This window comes from Equus caballus, chromosome 11, assembly GCF_041296265.1.
Source record: "Equus caballus isolate H_3958 breed thoroughbred chromosome 11, TB-T2T, whole genome shotgun sequence".
In the NCBI taxonomy this organism is placed as follows: Eukaryota; Metazoa; Chordata; class Mammalia; order Perissodactyla; family Equidae; genus Equus; species Equus caballus.
Window position 1 is genome coordinate 36,634,772 of NC_091694.1, and position 22,697 is coordinate 36,657,468.

At 39.9% G+C, this 22,697-nt stretch overlaps 1 protein-coding gene across 18 annotated transcripts in view; it reads right to left on the reverse strand.

Annotated features, from left to right (window-relative positions):
- The window catches only part of ACACA (acetyl-CoA carboxylase alpha), a 271,880-nt gene that overhangs the window by 181,781 nt on the left and 67,402 nt on the right, over positions 1–22,697 (reverse strand). The window contains exon 1 of one of the 18 annotated variants that reach the window (XM_070227572.1): positions 95–232. The exons of 16 other annotated variants lie outside the window; for them this stretch is intronic. The gene's annotated coding sequence lies outside the window, so the exon portion shown is untranslated. Of the gene's footprint in view, positions 1–94; positions 233–22,697 lie in introns of those variants that run through there. One more of the 18 variants, XM_070227573.1, reaches the window with a different exon arrangement.

Below are 22,697 nucleotides of genomic sequence, written 5' to 3' on the forward strand. Positions count from 1 at the left end.
CACAAGAAATAAAAAGCCACATTTATTCCTCTAAATTCAAAGCATCCTCATTTTAATCTACCATAAATAGTGAGTGTCCAAAGTAGACCCATACCTGGCACAAAATCCAACTAGAAGCCCACACTGATCCCAGCATTGTAACATGCCAAGCACCAAGGATGACGGAGCAGTTTATCCGGCAGACAGTGATGCATTAGCTGGCTTGATTGCAGTGCAGTCTGAGTTAAACTGCAGCACACACTGTGAGAGGCTGTTTTACACTGAGACTTTTCCAAGCAGAGAAATCTTGGATCAAGGATGCACCTCTTGAAAACCAACCCACCACATATTCAAGGTTTAGTTGTGGACTCTAAATTCTGTTCCACTGATATATATGCCTATATATGCCTATCCTTGCAGCAATGCCACACAGCCTTGATAATCACGGCTTTATAGTAGGTTTTTTCAAATCAGGTAGTCTAAATCTTCCAACTTTGCTCTCCTTTTCCAAAACTGTTTTGTCTAGTCTAGGTCCTTTGGGTTTCCATGTAAATTTTTGGATCAGCTTGTCAAATTCTAGAAAGAAAAAAAAAGCCTGCCGGAATTTTGATATGGGCTGTGAATTTACAGATTAATTTAGGGAAAATCAACATCTCAACAATATTGAGTTTTCCAATCCCTGAACACGGACTCTCTCTCCATTTATTTAGATCTTTAATTTCTTCTTTAATTTCTCTCAGGAATGTTCTATAATTTTTAATGCACAAGGCTTACACCTTTTTTGCTAAATTTTTTCCTAAGTCTTTTAGTCTTTTTGATGCTATTATGAATGAAACTATTTTAGTCTCATTTTTTGCTTGTTCATTGCTAGCTAGTATATAGAAATGCAACTGATTTTTGATCTTGTATGGATCTTATAGCCTGTGACCTTGCTAAACTCATTTAAAAATATTTTTAACAACTTTATTGAGATATAATTCACATATCCATATATTTCAGCCATTTAAAGTGTATAATTCAATGGTTTTTACTGTATTCACATAGTTGTGAACCATCATCACAATCAATTTTACAACATTTTCATTATCCCAAAATGAGGTATCCCAGTAGCAGTCACTTCCTACTTCCGAGTCCCTCCCCGGTCCTAGGCAACAACTAATCTACCTTCTCTCTTTAAAGATTTGCCTATTCTGGATATTTCATATAAATGGAATCATATAACATGTGGTCTTTTGTGATTTGCTTCTTTTCACTCAGCAAAATGTTTTCAATGTTGTAGCATATATCCGTACTTCATTTCTTTTTATGGTCAAATAATTTTCCAGTGTATGGACATACCACATTTTGTTTATCCATTTATCAATTGATGGATATTGGGTTGTTTTGACTTTGTCACTACTATGACTAACGCTGGTAAGGACATTCATGTACAAGTTTTTATGTGCACATATGTTTTCGTTTCTCATGGGCATATAACTAGAAGTGAAATTCTTGGATCATACGGTAAATGTTTAGTTTTATAAGAAATTTCCAAATTATCTTCCAGAATGGCTGTATCATTTTAGATTCCCATCAACTATGTACAAATGATTCAATTTTTCCACATTCTTGCAAACATTTGGTGTTGTCATTAGTTTTTATTTTAGACACTCTGATAGATGTGTAGTAATGCCTCATTGTTGTTTTAATGGGCACTTTCCTAATAGCTAATGATGTTAAACATCTTTTCACATCCTTATTTGCCATCTGTATATCCTCTTTGATGACATTTGCTTCTTTTTTCTCTCTCTCTCCTTACTGAGAATTTTATTTATTGATTCATTGTCATTGTACTTTAAAAAAATTCTTTAAACATGTTTTCCTTTGGTTCTCTGAACATATTTATGAGACCTGCTTTGAAGACTTTGTCTGCTAAATCCAGCATCTATGGACACTTGGGGAGTTTCTATTGACTTCTTTTTTCCCTAAATATGGGTCATACTTTCCTATTTCTTTTCATGTCTCATGATTTTTTGTTGAAAACTTAACATACTAAATAACTTATCATGGCAACTCTGGATTCTGATTTCTTTTAGCCATGAAGGTTGTTCTTGTTACTACTGTTTGCTTGTTTCTTTCTTTCTTGGCTTAATAACTTGCCTGGGCTAAATCTGTCAAACCTGTCTCCCCCAAAGTATTTAGCCACTGATGCTTCAGTTCATTTACTTTTTATTGGTTGTTTTTATGTTTAAACCTGATTTCTAAAGGGTTTCCTCTACATCTGTATAGCTTAGATGTTAGCCAACAATTAGGCAAGTGTTATGCCCAAACACCTGAAACAAGTAAGGCTTTTTGTACTCTGTTCATGTGTCTATGTGCAGCGTAGGGTAGCACATTCAAAGTTCTGAATATTTTCAAGACTGCTCTGGCTTTTATTTTCTATTGGGTCTTATCATGTCTACTCTGTGCCTGCACGCAACCTCAGCCAGCAATATGCTTGCCCCAACCACAAACACACCTCAGTCTAGTAAAGCCGTTGGCCCAGCCCCTCATCAAATGCCAAGATGGTCACTTCCACTGACAACACTACCAGGCATGAGCATCATCCACTACCCAAAATGAGTAAGCTCCCTTCAACCGTAGCATCAAAACTGCCAGTCCTCATGGCCTATTCACATTGGCAAAAGCTCCATGCCCACCTAGCTGAGGGAAGGGAACAGGAAGAGTCCTCGGCAAAAACACCCCAGACTCCTGCTGTTCTTAGTGAATTTCACCAGTTTTTCAAATATATACTTTACTGAGATTGTTGTATGCTTTTTGGTTGATTTCAATGGTGCTGAAACGGTTTTGTCAAGCTTTATAGTTGCTTTCTGGGTTAAGGATTTGTCAATCTCCTCACTCAGCTATAGCTGGAAGTCCCTCCTGATTTATTTACTTTTTGAGATAGAAGTTCATACAATAAAGCACAAAAATCTTAAGTATACACTCAAATTAATTTTACATATATATACAACCACATAACCAACCACTCCATTAAGATACAGAATATTCCCCGAGTCTCAGAGGGGTCCCTTCCCAGTCAGTATCATCCCCAATGTAAACACTATTCTGAACTCTATCACCATAAATCAGTTTTACCTGTTCTTGAACTTCAAATATATAGTGTCATAATAGTATGTCTATGAAATTCATCCATGTTGTGACACAGCAGCCGTTTGTTCATTTTCATTGCTGCAGAGCATTTCACTGTGCAAATATCCCATGATTTATTTATCTATTTTACTATTGAAAGACATTTGGGTTGTTTATGAATTTTGACTATACTTGTTCTCGTGCTTGGTTTTTGGTGGATATGTGCACTCATTTTTTGGGGTAAATCCCCATGAGTGGACTTGCTTATTCACAGAATATGTGTACGTTTAACTTTAAAAGACACTGTCAAATAGTTTTCTAAAATGGTTGTGCCAACTTATATTCCCACCAGTAATGTATGAGAGTTTCATGAGCCCCAAATCCTTGCTACAACTTGATATTGTCAATTTTTTAATTTTAGCCTTTTTGGTTGAGATAGTATTTAGTCCATTGTGATTTTAATTTGCAAATCTCTGATGACCTATGATATTGAACATCTTTTCATAAGTTTGTCATTTGGATATCTTCTTCTATGAAGTTCAAGTCTTTTCTCCATATTTTTACAGGGTTGAAATCTCTTTATAAGACACTGAAATATCTTCTTATTGATTTATAGGATTCTGTTAGTGAGATATCTTATTTATTTTTATTTTTCACTGAGGAAGATTAGCCCTGAGCTAACATCTGTGCCAAGGTTCCTCTATTTTATATGTGGGTCGCTGCCACAGCATGGCTAACAAGTGGTATAGGTCCGCGCCTGGGATCCAAACCTGCAAACCTGGGCCACCAAAGAGGGGCGTGCTGAACTTAACCCGTAGGCCACAGGGCTGGCCTCAAAATATTTTAATATTTTTTTTTCAGGAACTGATAGAAAAAGTAGGCAAAAAAAAAAATTAAGGATACAGAAGAATAATATAATTGAAAAACTTGACATATATAAAATTCTATAACCAACAAAACACTCTGAAGTATTTATAAAACTTTACCAAAACAGACCATATGCCAGGCCATAAAGTCAAGTCAACAAATTTCAAAGATTTGAAATCACATAGAGTATAGCCTCTGAATACAATGGATTAAGCTAAAAATCAAAGACAAAGATGTTAAAATATATCCAAGTGGTTTTAATATATATCTAAGTGTCTTGAAATTAGTGAATACAGTTTGAAATAACTTACGGGTCAAAAAACATCACAATGGGGGTGAGTGAAATGAGTGAAGGTGCTCAAAAAGTACAAACATCCAGTTAAAAGATAAATAAATTCTGGGATATAATGTACAGAATGGTGACTATAGTTAACAACACTGTATTGTATATTTGAAAGTTGCTAAGATAGTAGATCTTAAAAGTTCTCAACACAAGAAAAGGAAAAAAAAAAATTTTTAACTCTGTGTGGTGATGGATGTTAAGTAAATTTATTGTGGTAATCATTTCGCAATATACTTTACATACACCAAATCATTATGTTGTGTATCTAAAACTAATAAAATATTATATGCCAATTATATCTCAATAAGATAAGAAAATCATAATAAAAATAAGAAAATATTTTAAACTGAATGATAGTGAAAATATATCACATCAAAACTTGGAGGATACAAAAAGATGAATTGATTGACAGATACATAGATTCAGAAATGGACAGATAAATAACAAAGCAAGTATACAAAAATGTTAACAGTAGAATCTAGGTGATTACTATACAGGAGTTCTCTGTAAAATCCTCTCAACTTTTGCTATATGCTTGAAATTTTTCATAATAAAATGTTGAAAAAAAACCTTGTGGGATATAGCTAAAGTTGGACATTTGGGAGAAATTTAGTCTTTAGTACATATCTTAGAAAAGAAAGGGCTGAAAATCAGTAATTTAATCATCTATCTCAAAAGACTAGAAAAAGGACAGCAAATTAAAGGCCGGCCCTGTGGCTGAGTGGTTAAGTTCATGTGCTCTGCTTTGGTGGCCCAGGGTTTTGCTGGTTTGCATCCTGGGCGCGGATGCGGCACCGCTCATCAGGCCATGTGGACGTGGCATCACACATGCCACATCTAGAGGGACCCACAACTAAAGTATACAACTAAAGTATACAACTATGTACTGGGGGGATTTGGGGAGAAAAAGGAAAAAAAAAAGGAACAGCAAATTAAACCCAAAGAAAGTAGAAAGAAGGAAATGAAGATGATAACAGATATCAATGAAAGAGAAAACAAATGAATAATGGGAAAAAAAATCAACAGAGACAAAAGGTTCTTTCAAGAGGTCAATTAAATTAGCAAACTTAAGTATTAAGACTGATGAAGAATAAAAAAGAAAATGTTAACTGTCGATATCAGGAATGAAGAGAGGGACTCACTACAAAACCTAAAACATGAAAAAGAAATGAATATCTTATTATGAACTTTATGCCAATAAATTTGAAAATTTAGATGACATTGATAAATCTTTCGAAAAATAATTTTCTATTCCATTCAAGAAGAAATAAAAAATCTGAATAATCCTAAATCTACTAAAAAATTGAATATATAGGGGGCCGGCCCTGTGGCCAAGTGGCTAAGTTCGCACGCTCTGCTTCAGCAGCCCGCGGTTTCGCTGGTTCGGATCCTAGGCGTGGACAAGGCAACGCTCGTCAGGCCACATTAAGGCAGCGTCCCAACATGCCACAACTAGAAGGACGCACAACTAAAATATACAACTATGTACTGGGGGTATTCCAGGAGAAAAAGCAGGGGGAAAAAAAAGAAGATTGGCAATAATTGTCAGCCCAGGTGCCAATCTTTAAAAAAAAAAAAAAAAAAGGAATATATAATATGTATAATTTAAGATACAATTGCTTTTTGTGACTGTCCCTGGCCAATCTTTAGATCTCTCCCATTTATTCAACAAATATCTATTGAGTGTCTACTATATGCTACAGTAAGTGCTAAGTATACAACTATAAACAAAACATGTACGATCTCTGCCCTCATACTGGTTACAGCATAACAGAGACAAGCAATAAAATAAACATACCAGTAAAAATATTACAAATTGTGATAAGTGCAATGAAAGAAAAACAAAAAAAGATTATGAGTAATAACAGCAGGCCTCTCTGAGGAAGTAATATTTAATCTGAAACTTAAAGGACAAATACCTCAAATAATGACTGAGAGAGTGAAAGAGAATTCCAGGCAGAAGGACAAACACATGTGGCCCTTAGAAAAAAGACTGGCACACTAGAGGAACTGAAAGGCCAGTAAGATTGAAGCATGGCCATAAATGGGAGTTGACAGAGGTCAGAGCCTTCAGGGTCTCAGGAGCCAAGTTAAGAATTTGGTAACTCATGATAAGTGCAACAGGAAATCAGGAGAGAATCTAGTCAAGTGATCATTCTAGTAGTCCAAGCAAGAATAAACAGACTAAGGCTTGAAATAAAGTGATGACAAGTGAATGCGTTGAAGTAAATATTGGAGACAGAATCAACAGAACTGAAGTATGATGCCCCAGGTTTCTGGCTTGAGCAGAGTGGGTGGAGGCAATATTTAGTAAGATGTGGAAGATTACAGGAGGGTCAAATTTATGGAGAGGATGGGAGAAATCACGAGTTCAATGCCTATAGGACATTCAAGTGAAGATTCCACATAAATGGCTGAACAGAACAAGTCAGCTTGGAAGATAAGCTTGGGATGGATATTATAAATTTGGGAGTCACTGGCATATAAACGGTAGCAAAGGTATGAGATTACACGGGAAGAAAATGTATATCAAGTAAAAAGAAAGTAAGGGCCAAGACCAAGCAGGACTAAATGTTGGAGATTACATGAAACAGGAAGAGCTTATGAAGGAAATTGGAAAGAATACCAGGGAGAAAGGAGAAAAGCCAAGAAAGCATGGTTTTTAGCAGAAAAGAGAAGTCTGTTTCAAGGAAAAAGTAGTCATCTGTATAGAACTCTTGAGAGGCCTAAAAGGATGAGAACTGAAAAGCATCCACTGGATTTAGCTATACAATAGTCACAAGTGAGAACAGTTTCAGTAGCATAGTAGGGCAGAGGCAGACTAGAAAAGCTTCAAGAATGAATGGGAGATGAGGAAGTAGAGGAAGCACTTCTGAAAATCTTAGCCATGAAGTGGGCAGAAAGATAGGGCAGTAATCCAAAGGGAATGTGGCTATCAAAGAAGGGTTTTATAAAGATGGGAGTCATCAGAGCATGTCTGAATGCCAATAGGAATGATTTAGTAGAAAAAGAGATATTTAAAATGTAAAGAAGAGGATGACCAAAGGAGGGAGGATCTTGAGAAGTCCTTGTAACAAAAAGGAAAAATGAGAATATAAGTAAAGATGTAAATAATTTTGAAATTAGGTGTCGGAAGGAAGAATTTCTGACCTGATAGTTTCTATTTTCTCAATGAAATAAGAGGCAAAATTATGAATTGAAATTGTGCCTAGAAGCGACAGCGTCTAGCATAAGGAGAGACTGCTGGTTTAAGGACAATGGAGAAAGATTAAATTGTTGTTGTGGAAAATGGAAGGCCAAATTATCAGAAGAGAAAAATAAAATATGAGAGACAACACGAAAAGTTTCACAGCACAGGCAGCATTTGAGAAGGACCTTAAAAAGTGATGACTTCAAAGGGTGAATGGAATTTTAACAGTCAGGGGAAGGACATTCCAATAAGAAAACAAGAGGGGGTTTGCAGGGGGGCGGGTAGCTTCTACTCTCCTTTCAAGTAACTGTTCTATTTTCTTTCTTGCTATCAACTCTTAAAAGAGTAACATACTGTTAAAATTCCTATTCCTTCACCATATATTCACTACTTAATCTCTTGCCATCTACTAAAGCTGTTCACCCCAAGATCCTCCTATTCACTAACACAGTGCTCTTTCTCAGTCTTTTATCTCATATCTCTATTCAACACTGCATGCCACATCTCTTCCACCTTAAAATTATCTTTCCTTTGGTTTTCTTGGTTCTCCTTCCACTTCACTGATCATTTCCTGTCTTTTTTCCCCCTCCTTCCAGCTCAAGGTAGACATTTCCCTAGATAGATTTCCCTTCTACCTATATACTCTTCCTCATAGTGATCTACTTGTCCAATTTTAATTTCAATACGACAAACATTTATTAAGCATATACTTTATGCCAGGCACTGTTGTAATCTTTGAGAAAGTGGTTCTCAGCTCAGGCTTCATATCAGACTCACCCGGAGGATATTAGAATGAAGAATATTGGGATCCATGACTAGAGACTGTAATTTAATCAGTCTGGGATAGGGCTCAGGAATCCTTATTTCTTTAAAGCTCCACAGATGATTCTGTCGCAGAGCCAAACCTAAATATTGTTTTCCATTTTATGTACGTCTTAGTTTGACATACAAGACCCTTAATGACCTGACCTCTATCTCACCAGCCTCTTCTTCCACTGCTCACTAACCACCCTGTCCCCCTTACATTCCAGTAATACTCAATGACTTATAATTTCCTGAACATGCTAGATGTTTTCACAGTGTGGTACCTTTGCACAAGTCAACCTCACCATCCCTATCCTTCCTACTATAAACACACCTATCTCTGTTAGCTTGTCTGTTTCCCATTCATCCTTCAAAACCCAGTTCAAACATCTTTGAGACATTATTGGACCCCTAACAGATCTCATCAAGCCCACCATAATAATTAGAGCTGCTGCGAGTATTAGTAACAACATTAAGTGCCTGGCACAATGTTTGGCTGACACTAACATAGCCTATGGGTAACAGGGACCCACTTAAATAGCGCTGTGCGATGATCACTTCACCTTTCTTTCATCTTTCTAATTCATCTAAGATCCCAGTGGCCATGTGGGGCTTATACTGAAGAGAGAAAGAGATTGGAGAAGAGCTAAGATCCAAATCCAAAATTCCACAATCCAAATAAGAAATAACAGCAAGAGCAATGGCAGTAACAATGGAAAGAAGGGGATGAATTCAAGAATTGTTAGGGGATAACATCAAGAACACCTAATTAGGTGTGAGGGGTGAAGGAAAGAGAAATCTAGCATAACAGCCATATTTCTGGCTTGGGAAACCAGAGAAATGGGAGTGTCATTAATTAAAATAGGACAAGGGAGAGGACATACCATAGGAAGAGAAGAGCGCTGAAGCCAGGAAGCCTTGCAGAAGACCAACAATTAAGGGGCATGTAATAAAAGCCAAGCCTATTCAAGCACCTAAGAGGTAAGGGTCAGAAAGGAGAATTGGGAGAGAATGTTCATAAAACAGAGAGAATAGTTTTAAGAATGAGCAATATGGAATGCTGCCATTAGGAGGTCACCAGTGAGTTCTCTAAGTGTAGCATCAGAGAAGTGGTAGATATAGAAGCATAAGTGCAACAGGAGTGAGGGGAACTCCAAGTGAAAATGGCAGACTGAGCATTTGTTTATTGCTGTCCTCTACCAAAATCACACAAACACGACAATAACATAATGAAAGAGGCATAAAGACATAAGAACAAAGTGAACGGAAGAAAAGACTCCAACAGATTAGAGATGTCAAAAAAATTTTGGAAAATAGAAAGTGGATGGTCAAAAATTAACTGCCTCAGAAACCAAAGAGCCTACAGTAGGGAAAGTCCTTTAGAAATAAGGCTAACTCTACTTTAGCACTCCAGAAAAACTCCGGAATTAGAAGTGTTCAGTATATCTCTATTAGTAAAGAGAGAGAGAGCGAGCTGAAAACCAAATAAAGTCTGTAGTTTGCTTAAAAGTACTGTACCAATATTAATTACTTAGTTTTAATAAATATAAGGTTGGCAGATAAAATACAGGCTGCCCATTTAAATCTGAATTTCACAGAAACAACAAATAACATTTTATGTAAGTTTATCTCATGCAGTATTTGCAGTATTTAATTTTTTATGTTAAAAAATTATTCATTGGTTTTTTTTTTTCCTTCTTCTCCCCAAAGCCCCCTGATACATAGTTGTATATTCTAGTTGTGAGTGCCTCTGGTTGTGCTATATTGGAACACTGCCTCAACATGACCTGATGAGTGGTGCCATGTCTGCCCCCAGGATCCGAACCAACAAAACCCTGGGCCGGTGAAGCGGAGTGCGCGAATTTAACCACTCGGCCACGGGGCCAGCCCCAAGCATCCTTTATTTTTAATTGTTAAACATGATAACTCTAGATAAATGTACCATGGTTATGGAAAATGTTAACATGAGGGGAAGCTGAGTGAAGGATACACAGGAACTCTATAGCCTATCTTTGCAACTCTTTTGTAAATCTAAAATTATTTCAAAATAAAAAGCTAAAAAACATAAGTTTATAAAAGATTTTTAATAACATGAGAAAATGTTATGTGAAAGAAAAGCAGGAAACAATGCTGTGTATTCATTATGATATCATCAATGTATACATTTTTTAATGAAATTTATCCTCAACGGGTAAAATACACTGAAAGGAAGCATAGCAAATATTAACAGCAGTTATCACTGGATGATCATATTCTGGATTGTTTTTATTTCTTTCTTTACACTTTCTGGTCTTCCAACTTTCCTCTAATAAGCATATACCTAATCATTTAAAAAATTTTAAGTAGCAAACGCAAAGTTCACTTTTAAATTTATGTTAATGGGAAGAAAGAAGAGGGAAAATGTATGCATTACAATAGAAGTAAAAAAATAATATCAAGCGGCTGTCCTGAGTCCTACTTGGCAACTTTCACAATTCCATTTGTACAATTAGCTAAATTTATAGAATAAACTCTGGACAATAATACATACAGGGACAGACAGCTCCTGTTTTCTGAATGAAAAGAAGGAGTGGGTCGGAGACAGAGAGAGGAAACTACTGCCCTCAGTAAAAGGGTACCAGTGCTGATCTCATAATGACCTTCTCTGTCTACTCACTTCTGAGGTGCCATGGCAACTGGGAACCTCAGAACATCAAGGAAGGAGCATTGAGAGTAAAAAGTTTGCAGAGCTGTTGGGGGAAGGGAGAAAGCTCAGGGAAGTTAATGAGAAACGCTAAGAAAGTCAAAACAAAAGAACACTTTCACGGGCACATCTACAAGCAAAGCCATAAAAAGAAACTCAAAACTAGAGCCAGTTCCCTTATTTCCCATGTCAAAGCTTGAGAGAGATGAGCCAAAAGATAGGAAGGGGAAATGAAATTTCCTGACCTCTCAACAATGGTTATTCTCAACATCTGTGTTATCACAGTGACAGTATATGTCTGCTGCAATCAAAAGCCTTTCAAATCTAAATTTCCAAGTTTTATTTTTTATTTTTTATTTTTTTAAAGATTTTATTATTTCCTTTTTTCTCCCCAAAGCCCCCCGGTACATAGTTGTATATTCTTCGTTGTGGGTTCTTCTAGTTGTGGCATGTGGGATGCTGCCTCAGCGTGGTCTGATGAGCAGTGCCATGTCCGCGCCCAGGATTCGAACCGATGAAACACTGGGCCGCCTGCAGCGGAGCGCGCGAACTTAACCACTCGGCCACGGGGCCAGCCCCTAAATTTCCAAGTTTTAAGCCCAAATATGCAAAAGACTTAAAGAGGTTTTTCCAGTCAAACAATTTTACTTCACAAAAGGGATCCTCCATAATAAATATCATATGATACACTATGGCACATTTTACTTTTCCAAAAGCTTTTGCAGCTAGGGTTTAATTTTACCTCCATCACTAGATTTAAATAAAATAACTTCAAACTCAGGAATTTAAAGTGAGAGACTAAAAAGAAAAGAGAATCCTTGTTTCTTTCCAGGTCAAAACACAAACTGTGTAAGCTCTCGGGGAAGTTTGTCATAAGAGGTCCCAATTGATTTCATAAGGGGCCTTTGTCGTCTCAACCTTTGTTGCTTGCCTTTACTTTCTTAGCTATTTTTGGGAGTGAATTTTCTGGATCTCTTTTGGGGACGCCTCTTTGTCCTCGGTTAAGCTTTGGTTGAGTCACTGTTAAGATCCTACTCATCAATTCGGCCTGATCACCCCAGCAACCCTAAGTGGGGGTACCCTCTCTTGACGGTTGACTCATTGAGTGTTTTAGTCACCTACTGAGTCAGTTATGAGGATAGGAGACCTGTGAGTCATTCTGTGAACTGTCGTGCTAGGGTAGTGTGTCCCAGCACGGGACCTGTTGTGTGACTCTTATCTTGATAACCCTCTGGAAGAGGCCAGGAGGGCGAGGTCTGATCTCTTCTTTTCCTTTCTTTGTCTGTTTCATTCATCACCTCCTTTGTTGTCACCAAGTCTAGGTTAAGTTCAGGCTGAACCTGACCAGAACCTGGACCGTTTGTAAAATCAGAACTTAAGCCTTTTGCCAGGGACTTAACTCTCAACCTTGGCACTCCAGCCAGTTCCAGGCCTTTTTCTCCTGCTTCCCTGCCTCAACTGTGCTGGCTCGGAGACAAAGTGCCCAGGCTGAGCGGGACTTGACTAAATCTTATAGCTATGTCAACACCCGCAATCGGCCTCTGCACCCTTTCTCCAGCTGCTGTCAGTCAGACACTGGCTTTACTGCCACAGGGAAGACTGCCCCTAAGCATCCAGAGACCCACCCTGTGGATGCATTCTAACTCCATCTGGGAGAAAACTTGAGGGGTTTCTCTGTGTCTTTGTGATGCAGTTGGACAGGTAGATCAACCTGGAATGTAGTTTGAGTTACAATCCAGTTTCTGGGAAATCAAGACCAACTGTCCTTAGGAAATCCTTGCAAGACTGGAAATACAGCTCTAGAGGCAGTTCGGACTCCACCTAGTTCCTTTATCACAAAAAGGATTATCATCTCCCCTCTCCAGGAACTACTATCACTAATTCCTAAGACTGAAGCAAAAAAAAAAAAAAGGAAAAAAGAGAGGAGGGGAAAGGCAAAATGGCCATAAGCGTGCCCTTGCAAAAAATCTAGCATCTTGAGTATCTTCTCCACAAATATTGGTAAAAAACAATAGCTGTAACAATAGCTGTGCAGTCTCTGTGTACGTGTGTCTATGTGTACGTTATATGTGTGATATTTTACCTCCCGATGGTATTGCCAAAATTAAGAGCTCTGTTTAATTGGCTTAAAGTAAGCCCTTACATAAATTCTAAATGTAGTAGAAATTAATCCAATGTCTTTCAAGTTAACGCGATGTGAATTAACCTTTGGTAAATGAAAGCTTGTTTAAGTTTGTTGGTTTGATTGAAAATAGTCTTGTTGTCAGAGTTGTCGGTATTTGCATACGATGCAGGCATGCAGCCTGGGTTTACTAGTCAAATAAGTTCACGTTGTCTGTTAGAAATTTGTCAGCAAAATAATAGGTTTAAATGATGACCAGTTTTGTCTAATGTCTCAAGTGATGTTTTTGTAGGTAATCTGAACATAATTGTTGGAAACAAACGGTTTAAATAGATAAAAGTGGGTATAATAACTGTTTTATGGTCTGTATACTTGGGAAAAAAACAGCTTTGAAATTCTTTTTGGTAACAATCTTGAGTTTTGCCAAGTTAAGTTAAATGATAAAAATCTGAGTATCTGGGTCGTTTTTGAATTGGATAGAACACTGAAACATTATTGCTAAAACGTATCTAAGTTATTTACTTTTGGCTTCTTGTTGTAAAGAGGCTAAAAGCGTTTGGGTCTGTTAAAAAGCATACCTTGTGTTTTATTGTAAAGCGGCGTGTTTCTGAAATTATGAAGTGTTTAGAATGCTGATATAAAAGATTGCTTACCTTTTTAGTGTTTACTAGGTCTGTTAAGTGTTAAAAGTTATTGACCTATATAATTAAAGCTACTGGAAATTAATGAGGAAAACAGCTCTGTATACAAGGAAGTAAAATGTGTGTTTTCAGTAAAGAGGGTATAAAGAATGGAAGTATTTTTGTTTGATGGGTTAAGAAAGATAAATTTGTCCTAAAGTACTAGAAAGGAAAAAAGAAAGACTTTGGGACAAATTCTGAAGGCAAAAAGAAAGTTGTAGAAGGTTTGTGAAGGAGAAATTCTGGAAGGAGTTTTATGACTGGTGAAGCAGACTAAGATTAAAGTAAATCCAATTAAGTGAATGAGTTTTAATGTTAAAAATAAGCTGGTGCAGAAATTAAAATTTGGCTTTGAGATCTCTCAAAGGATAATTTTATTAAACTTTTGGCCTGCTCTAACTCTACCTAAAAGACAAATTTATTTTGTTAAAATAATGACTGAGGTCACTCTTAAGATTTTTGACTCTTTCTGTTATCACTTTGAATGGATAAACAAGTGTTTTAAAGTCTTTTGATATTTTTGACCAGCTTCTCGTCAAAAATATTCAAGTCCTGAATAAAAGGGTTTCTTTTGAAAATACTAAATTACATGGAAAGCATTGTCAAATAAGCGACGATAAACTTTCTTAGGTGGTATTATGTGGGTAAATGCTATTAATATAGGTGTCTTAAAATTATATAGCATTCCTAAAATTCTGATCTGTCCTGGTTATCGGTTCTAATTCCAATTGTTATCTTGAAGTGTTGTATGTCACAGAAGTAGTCAAGTTTCTTTATCAATTGCCCTTTTGAGTCTTTTGTCCATTTACAGATAGTTGCTGTTTTACTCTGATACTTTTTGCTTTTGCAAATATGTTTCATCTTCGGAGAAATTCCTGGAAAGGATTCTGACACAAAGGTTCTAAACTACAGGGTTCTGATAAACTTTCAGATTATAGAACTGAACTGGGTAAGAAATTACAGAATTCTAACAGAAACTGAGCTCATAGATCTGCTAACAGAAGATTAAGCTCAAGAATTGATTATACAGGACTGTGAACTGATGAGGATGATTATAATTTTTTATGACTTCTGTTTGAAATATTCTTGAGTTTTGATGTGTTGTTTTGTTTTCTCAGATTTAAGGAAATCTTTTCTCTTATGCTAACTATGACTTAGAGCAATTTGGTGAAATTATACCTTTATGAGCAAAACTGAAACATTTATCTTTTTCTCCCTACCTGATCCCTCCAGAATTTGGAAACTCTTTGTGAGTGAGTGGTTATTTCATGGCAATATAGTTATTTGCATAAGTTCAATAAGAATCTGTTCTCCTTATAACAGGACACATTGGTTATATTACCAAGGCTTTGACTGGAATGTCATATTTGAAACATACAGGCTCAGATATGACAACACAGCTTTTCAGGAACAAAGATTGGACTTTCTGGAATACAGCCACTTGGAATCATGGGCCTGGTACCTTGTTTACAGAGATTCTGGCAATCTTACCCGGTAAGTAAGGAAGCTTGCTTATCTGGCAGGTGCAAGGAACCTCAGAATATTTTGGAGGACCTCGAGAAGAGAGGAGTCCACCCAAACCTGTAGGTACTGCAGGCAAAATCTGACAGCATGTCCTTGGCTTGGCTTTTCTGGCCCCGAGAGGCCTTTACAGTTCAATCTGAGATTCCTCATAAAAAATTCCAGCAAAGCAGATTTAAAAAGCCGGTATAATCAATTGCCATTCTTGCTGCACTTATGTAAATAATTGGACCAAGTTTTATTGAAACTACACTTATTTTGCAAACCAGTTTATCTTAATTTGGCTATCTTTTGTGAAAATGAGGGTGATTTTAGAGAGAAAAATTATGTTTCAGTAGAAGCTATAGTACGCATTCATGGATATTAGATTCTAGCTCTTCTCTACAAGATTCATCTATTACTAATCATAATGTCTCCTTGTGGCCATCTGTCTCTGATACGTGGGAGTTCCCTGGCCACAATCAAACCTTTTCCTTCAATACTACTGCCCAAATACTAACTAGATTTGCCTTGTCACAAGTGGATCATAAACAACAAGTTCCAAAGGTAAAGTCCCCAACTTATGGATACACACAGGATGGACTATATCAAATTTGGGACGAATATATTTGGCTCACTCCTACTAGTGGTCAACTCAGTCAAAAGGCCACTCTATGTTGGGAACAAACCAATCACACCTGTGATACATGGCCTAATAGCACCCGACCTATGGGAAAAATTCCCCGTTATATGTGTTCTCATATCATAGCCTTAAGAAATACTGATTAGTTTGAGACTGACTGGGATAGACGGCCAAGCACACGTTGGCTAGCCCCTAATGGCACTCAGTGGTTATGTGGCTCCAACTTACGGCCTTGGCTACCACCTGGATGGATTGGACGATGCACCCTAGGTTTCGTCTGGATGCAAGGTAGAACTACATTTACTATATCTCCTCCTGCTAACCTACCCAACCTGCAACAGCGCTGGACCCGCTCTGTCTTCCACTGGTATGACCATGTTGCCTCAATTTTCCTTCCCCAATTAGGAATCGAAAGTGCCATCTGGCACATGGAAGCTCTAAACAAATTTACTATGAAAGCTTTAAATGATACACAACGTAGCCTTTCGCTGCTCGATTTAGAAGTGTCCCAAATGAGTAAGGCAGTCCTCCAAAACCAAATGGCACTGGATGTCTTGACAGCAGCGCAAGGGGGTACTTGTGCCATTATAAAAACTGAATGTTGTGTTTATATTCCTGACTACCATCGGAATATCTCTGGCTTCCTATCTGATATGAGCCACCAAGTTAAGTCCATGTCTGACCCTACCCTATCTCTAAATGATTGGTTGAACTCTTGGTCAGGTCCAGGTTTCTAGACTACTATCAAAACCTTATTCATTGGGTTAATCACCTTGCTTGTATTTCTTATTATAATTTGTTGTCTATTTCGTTGTTTGTCTTCCACATGTCAACAAAGTTTCACCTCCTGGACCACCTCTCATCAAATGATTCTCTCGTCGCCAGAGGATCTGTACACCTTGTCAGCCTTGGACTCCACGGGTGCAGCCTTCCGGTCCGCTGAACCTCCTACCTGTACCCATGGCCCCATTTAGGGACAGCTCTACGACCTTGTACAGCCGGAAGTAGTTACAGAAGACTGACCATCGTCCATATCCCCAAAAGATTTCGGGGCCAAAATGGGTTCAGGGGGGGTTTATGATGGGGATTTTTAGGCTGCTTAATTTTAAAATGGCTTATGATGAGGATTTTTAGGCTGGTTAGTTTTAAAACTACAGATGAGATTCAGGCTCCAAGGAGTGGAATTTGTTTGCCTCTTTGTTGGGAAACATTTACATTTCTAAGGGAAACCTCTATCTGTGAAGATGCCTCCCTCTCTGTGCCAGGAAGAAGGGGGAATGGTCTTATCTCTAGAAGCTCTTAATGGGGAAGGCAAGAACTTAAGTTGGTTGCTGTCTGGCAATCTCATGTAACTGGTTTAGGGTGGTGGCGTCTAACCTTTCTAACCTTTATTTAATCCGATTTGATTCTTGTCTAAAAGTCATGGGATCACCCAATGACCAGACCCCACCCGCACTGATACCATTTTAACTTTTTTTCATGTTCTTTCCTTTGTCTTGTAAAGAGATGACTCACATACCTATGCCTTAAATTTAGTCCTAACCCTCAAGTCGGGGCAGAAGCAGGAGCTCTGACTGCCCGTGGGTCCTGTCCCCACGCACCAGCTCTGCCTGCCCATGGGTCCTGTCCCCATGCCAGCGGGGGCAGCAGCAGCGGCTCTGCCTGCCCATGGGCTCTGTCCCCATGCCAGCGGGGGCAGCAGAAGCGGCAGCAGCAGAAGCTCTGACTGCCCATGGGTCCTGTCCCCATGCTATTCCACACTATTTTCTAAATAAAAGAGCACTACTGCCAGATCTTGAGAGTCTAAGAAATCTTTCTTTCGACTCCTCGGCTCACCGACCCCGCATCATTTCGTATCTTGAATGTATAAAAAGTAGCTAAATTATTTCATGATCCATTAATAGTAGAAGCGCCAAGATAACAACAGCAGTAATAGCCACTCTAACTTATGTTTATCTAGGCTAGACCTATAATCCCAACCCTGGCTATGTAGTAGAATCACTTGTATAGCTTAAAAAAAAAAAAAAAAAATGCCCCAGCTCCAAGGCAAGCCAGTATCAAATGAATCAGAATCTCTGGGATGGGGCTCATTTGTTAAGGAACCCAAAGTAATTCTGATGTACAGTGAAAACTAAAAACCACTAATTCAGATCCTTTAATGGAAGAAATGCAAAGCAAATGACTAAACGTTAGTATATCACACATTGGTTGTATAATCAAACATCAATAAATAAAAATAATCCAGTGTTACTATTTACTGACCTTCTCAATTACATATAGAGAATTGTGTTTCTAGAGAAAAAGGAGAGCTCTATAACAATCCCTTGTTCCGACCACAGCTTTTTATTGAGGACTAGCTCTGCCGGAAATAGAATATAATTTCCTGATATGATGAAGCAATTCAAACAAAGATTACTACAAAATTTGCCCTCCTGCAAAAGTCCTATCAAAGATCAAGATAGTTACGGAGTTCTCGTCAAGATGGCACTGTGAGCAGACGTTGAACTCGCCTCCCCCCACAAACACAACCAGGTTACAACAATTTTAGGAAGAATCACCCTGGATTGAAAACTGAAAACTGGATAAAAAGAACCCCCACAACAAGGGACAGTCCTGACGAAAGCAGAAGAGGCAGTAACTCCGGCCAGAGAGGAAAAAAGCCACCTTTGGGAGCAGCGGAACTTCTCAGCTGGCCAGGCGGGAGCCAGTCTAAGGTATGCAGCCCTCCCTGGAGGAGTGAGGTCCGGAGCAGGGGCAATACTGCTATAAGCATCCTTTGGACTCAGCCCAACTGAGAGGGGGGTCTTACGGTCTGGGTTTGCTGGCTATTAACTGCAGCGAGGACACCCCAGAAAAGCTATCGGCCGAAAGCCGAAAAGATCCGGGTCTTAAAGGGCCCACGCACAAACTCACTCATTGCAGCAACCTAAAATCACCAGAGAGAAGGCTGACTGTCCCTTGGTGAAACGAGACTCACCTGGTGGGCTCTGGGGGCATCTTGGTGAGAGGAGGATTCTCTCCAGAGACTGAGACATTGGTGGGGGCCATTGTTCTGAGCTGGTCCAGGCGTGCTGATATGGACAGAGGTGGGGGCCATTGAGGTGCGTCCCTTGGGCTGTTACCCCAGGGGTCTGCCACACCCACTAGAGCACAGATTTAATCCACTTCAGCCAGGGCAGGCAACCTGCCCTAGGGACTGGCCCCACCTAACAGCAAGCCCTCAGGCTACTTTTCAGCCTGCATTGATTGAGTGCCTTGATCCTCTACAGGCAGGCAAAGGTGTCTGCCTCTGTGGGGCAGGGCTTGTGGGAGTACCAGGTGAAATGTGTGGGGCACTGGGGCAGAGGTGGGGGCCTCTGCAGAGTGGCGGTGGGGTACGCTCCAGGGGGTTGAGAAGTGTGCACGGACCAGGACTGTGCTGACAGTGTATGTGGTCCAGAGGGGGGTGAGGCTTATCAGCGGCAGAAGACTTGTGTTTCACAAACTGCCATAAAAAGGATCAGCCCCACCTTCCAAAGTCTGAAACAACTGAGTGCCTCTATGCCAAGGGCTAGCCCTACTCAACTGCACTCCTAAGAGAACTGATATCAGCCTTGTTGGCCACAGGCCTATCACAACTGTATGCCCCTGAGCCTAGCAACCAGCTACATTGGGTATCAACCCAATTAAGAGGACAACTGCAATAAGAGTGTGCTAATAGGCGGCACCAAGATGGCGGAGTGAGTGATCTTCTTTGTCTCTCCCCCGTCAAATCTACAACTAACTGGACATTCACCAATTAACAAAGGGTATCCAGATAGCATCTCAAGATGCCTCAGAGTCTCGTGCTACTATACATCGGAAGGTGGACAGACTTCCCCCCGGGAGGAGGTGGAAATAGGTGAAAACTCTCCGACCCCTGACCCCCGACCCCCGGACAGCCTAGTTCCTGCAGGAGGTTCTCTTCCAGCGGACTCCCCCACAGCATTGCCACACACCAAGGGCACCCGGACTTCCCATGGACGTGCTTGGGGACAGGGTTGGAGCTCCAGCGCCCGGCTCTGCGGCTTGGGGGGAGGCTCCGGGGTCCCGCAGCACCCCAGCAGGGAAAGCCTCTGCTCGCCATTAGCTGGGAGGCCCCGCCCAGAATCCAGAACAAAGGGAAGCTCCCGGCGGACGGATTCCCTGGCACTGCAGCAGACCGCCAGCTGCTGCTGGGCCCACGGTCTCCGGCGCAGGGGGTGCCCGGACTTCCTGTGGACGTGCTTGGGGACTGGGTGGAGCTCCAACACCCCCCCAAGCAGGGATGGCCTCTGCTCGCCATTGGCAAGGAGGCCCCGCCCAGCATTCGGAACACCAGGAAGCTCCCTAGAGCAGAATTCCCCACAAGGCAGCAGCTTACAAGCCACTGCCAGGCCCACGGACTCTGGCCATGTCCCAGACGAGGCAAAGGGCTCCCAGAGATCCCATGAGAGTTGAGTGGGGCAGAGTGGAGCTCTGGCAAAACAGCTACGTAGCCCAGGGGGGAACTCCAGGTTCCTACAGCAGCCTCAGCGAAAGCCTCTGCACAGCACTAGTGGAGAGGTCTCAGCTGGCAATCGCAAGGCGGGAAGGCCCTGAGGCAAAAGTAGCACAGCTAGGTGAGCGAACAACAGATTGCAGAAGATACCCATAGCTCTGCTGGGACCTATAGTGGACAAGTGTGATCTTGTGGGCTCTGTTAGGGACAAAGCAGCAATTATAGGTGATCCTGCTCCTGGCTGTTGGGAAAGCCAGCTGCAGACCACAAGGAGGGAGCGCGTCCAAGTGGGCTGCAACAGTAGGCACCAGCAGCCTGAGGCCCCCTTGCAATTGCCCTCACAACTGACGAGGGACCCCACAGGACCACTGTGACTACGAGGAGGGGTCCAGGTCCAGTCAGTAACAGCTGACAGGGTTCCTGGTTGGTGCAGTCTAAACAGCTGCCCACTCCCAGACCACTCGCAATAAGTGGAAGCAGCAACTAAACTCTATCTCTATGCGGAGGCACAAATCCATGCCATCAAGCAGTATGAAAAAATATATTAAATCTCCAGAACAGAAGGAAAATGATAAGCACCCAGAAAACAATCCCAAAGACAATGAAATCTATAACCTAAATGACGATGATTTCAAAACTGCCATTATTAAAAAACTCAATGAGTTAAGAGAATTCAGATAGACAACTCAATGAGTTCAGGAGCTATGTCACAAAAGCGCTTGAAACTATAAAGAAGAACCAATTAGAAATACTGGAGATGAAGAACACAATGGAGGAGATTAAGAAAAATCTGGACTCTCTGAACAGTAGGGTCGATAATATGGAGGACAGAATTAGTAATTTGGAGGATAGGAATACAGAAATACTGCAGACAGAGGAGAGAGAACTAAGACTAAAAAGAAATGAAGAAACTCTCTGAGAATTATCCGACTCAATTAGGAGATGCAACATAAGGATTATAGGTATACCAGAGGGAGAAGTGAAGGAGAAGGGGGCAGAAGGCCTGTTCAAAGAAATAATAGCTGAGAACTTTCCAAACTTGGGAAGAGAGATGGAACTTCATGTGACAGAAGCCAATAGATCTCCAAACTTTATTAACGCAAGAAGACCAACCCCAAGGCATATAGCAGTGAAACCAGCAAAAGTCAATGACAAAGAGAAAATACTAAGGGCAGCCAGGCAGAAGAAAATAACTTACAAAGGAAACCCCATAAGGCTATCAGCAGATTTCTCAGGAGAGACCTTACAGGCTAGAAGAGATTGGAATGAAATATTCAAAACTCTGAAGGACAAAAACCTGCAGCCAAGAATACTCTACCCAGCAAAAATATCCTTCAAATACAATGGAGAAATAAAAACTTTCCCAGATAAACAAAAGGTAAGGGAGTTCATCGCCACAAAACCTCCTCTTCAAGAAATGCTCAGGAAGAACCTCATTCCTGAAAAATCAAAAAAAGGAAAGGGGTTACAAAATCCAGAAGAAAGGAGATAAGCAGAAGGACAATAACACAAAGTAACAGCTCTCCATCAGGACATAATGCAAAAGAACCGGAAAACAAGTGATAAAATGGCAACAGTAGGCCCCCACGTTTCAATAATCACTGTAAACCTGAATGGATTGAACGCTCCAATCAAAAGGCACAGAGTGGCAGCATGGATCAAAGAACAAGATCCGACAATATGCTGCCTCCAGGAAACACACCTCAGCCCCAAAGACAAACACAGACTCAAAGTGAAGGGATGGAAGACAATACTCCAAGCTAATAATGAACAAAAGAAAGCAGGTGTTGCCATACTTATATCAGACAAAGCAGACTTCAAAGCAAAACAGATAAAGAAAGACAAAGAGGGGCAGCATATAAGGATAAAAGGGACGCTCCACCAAGATGACATAACACTTTTAAATATATATGCACCTAACAAAGGAGCACCAAAATTCGTAAAGAAACTATAACAAAACTAAAAGGAGACATCAACAGCAATGCAATAATAGTAGGGGACCTCAACACCCCATTAACACCAATGGACAGATCATCCAGACAGAAAATCAACAAGGAAATTATAGAATTAAATGAAAAATTAGATCAGATGGACCTAATAGATATATATAGGACACTTCATCCAAAAACAGCAGGTTACACATTCTTGTCAAGTGCGCATGGAACATTCTCAAGGATAGACCATATCTTGGGAAACAAAGCAAGCATCAATAAGTTCAAGAGGGTTGAAATAATATTAAGCATCTTTTCTGATCATAATGCTATGAAACTAGAAATC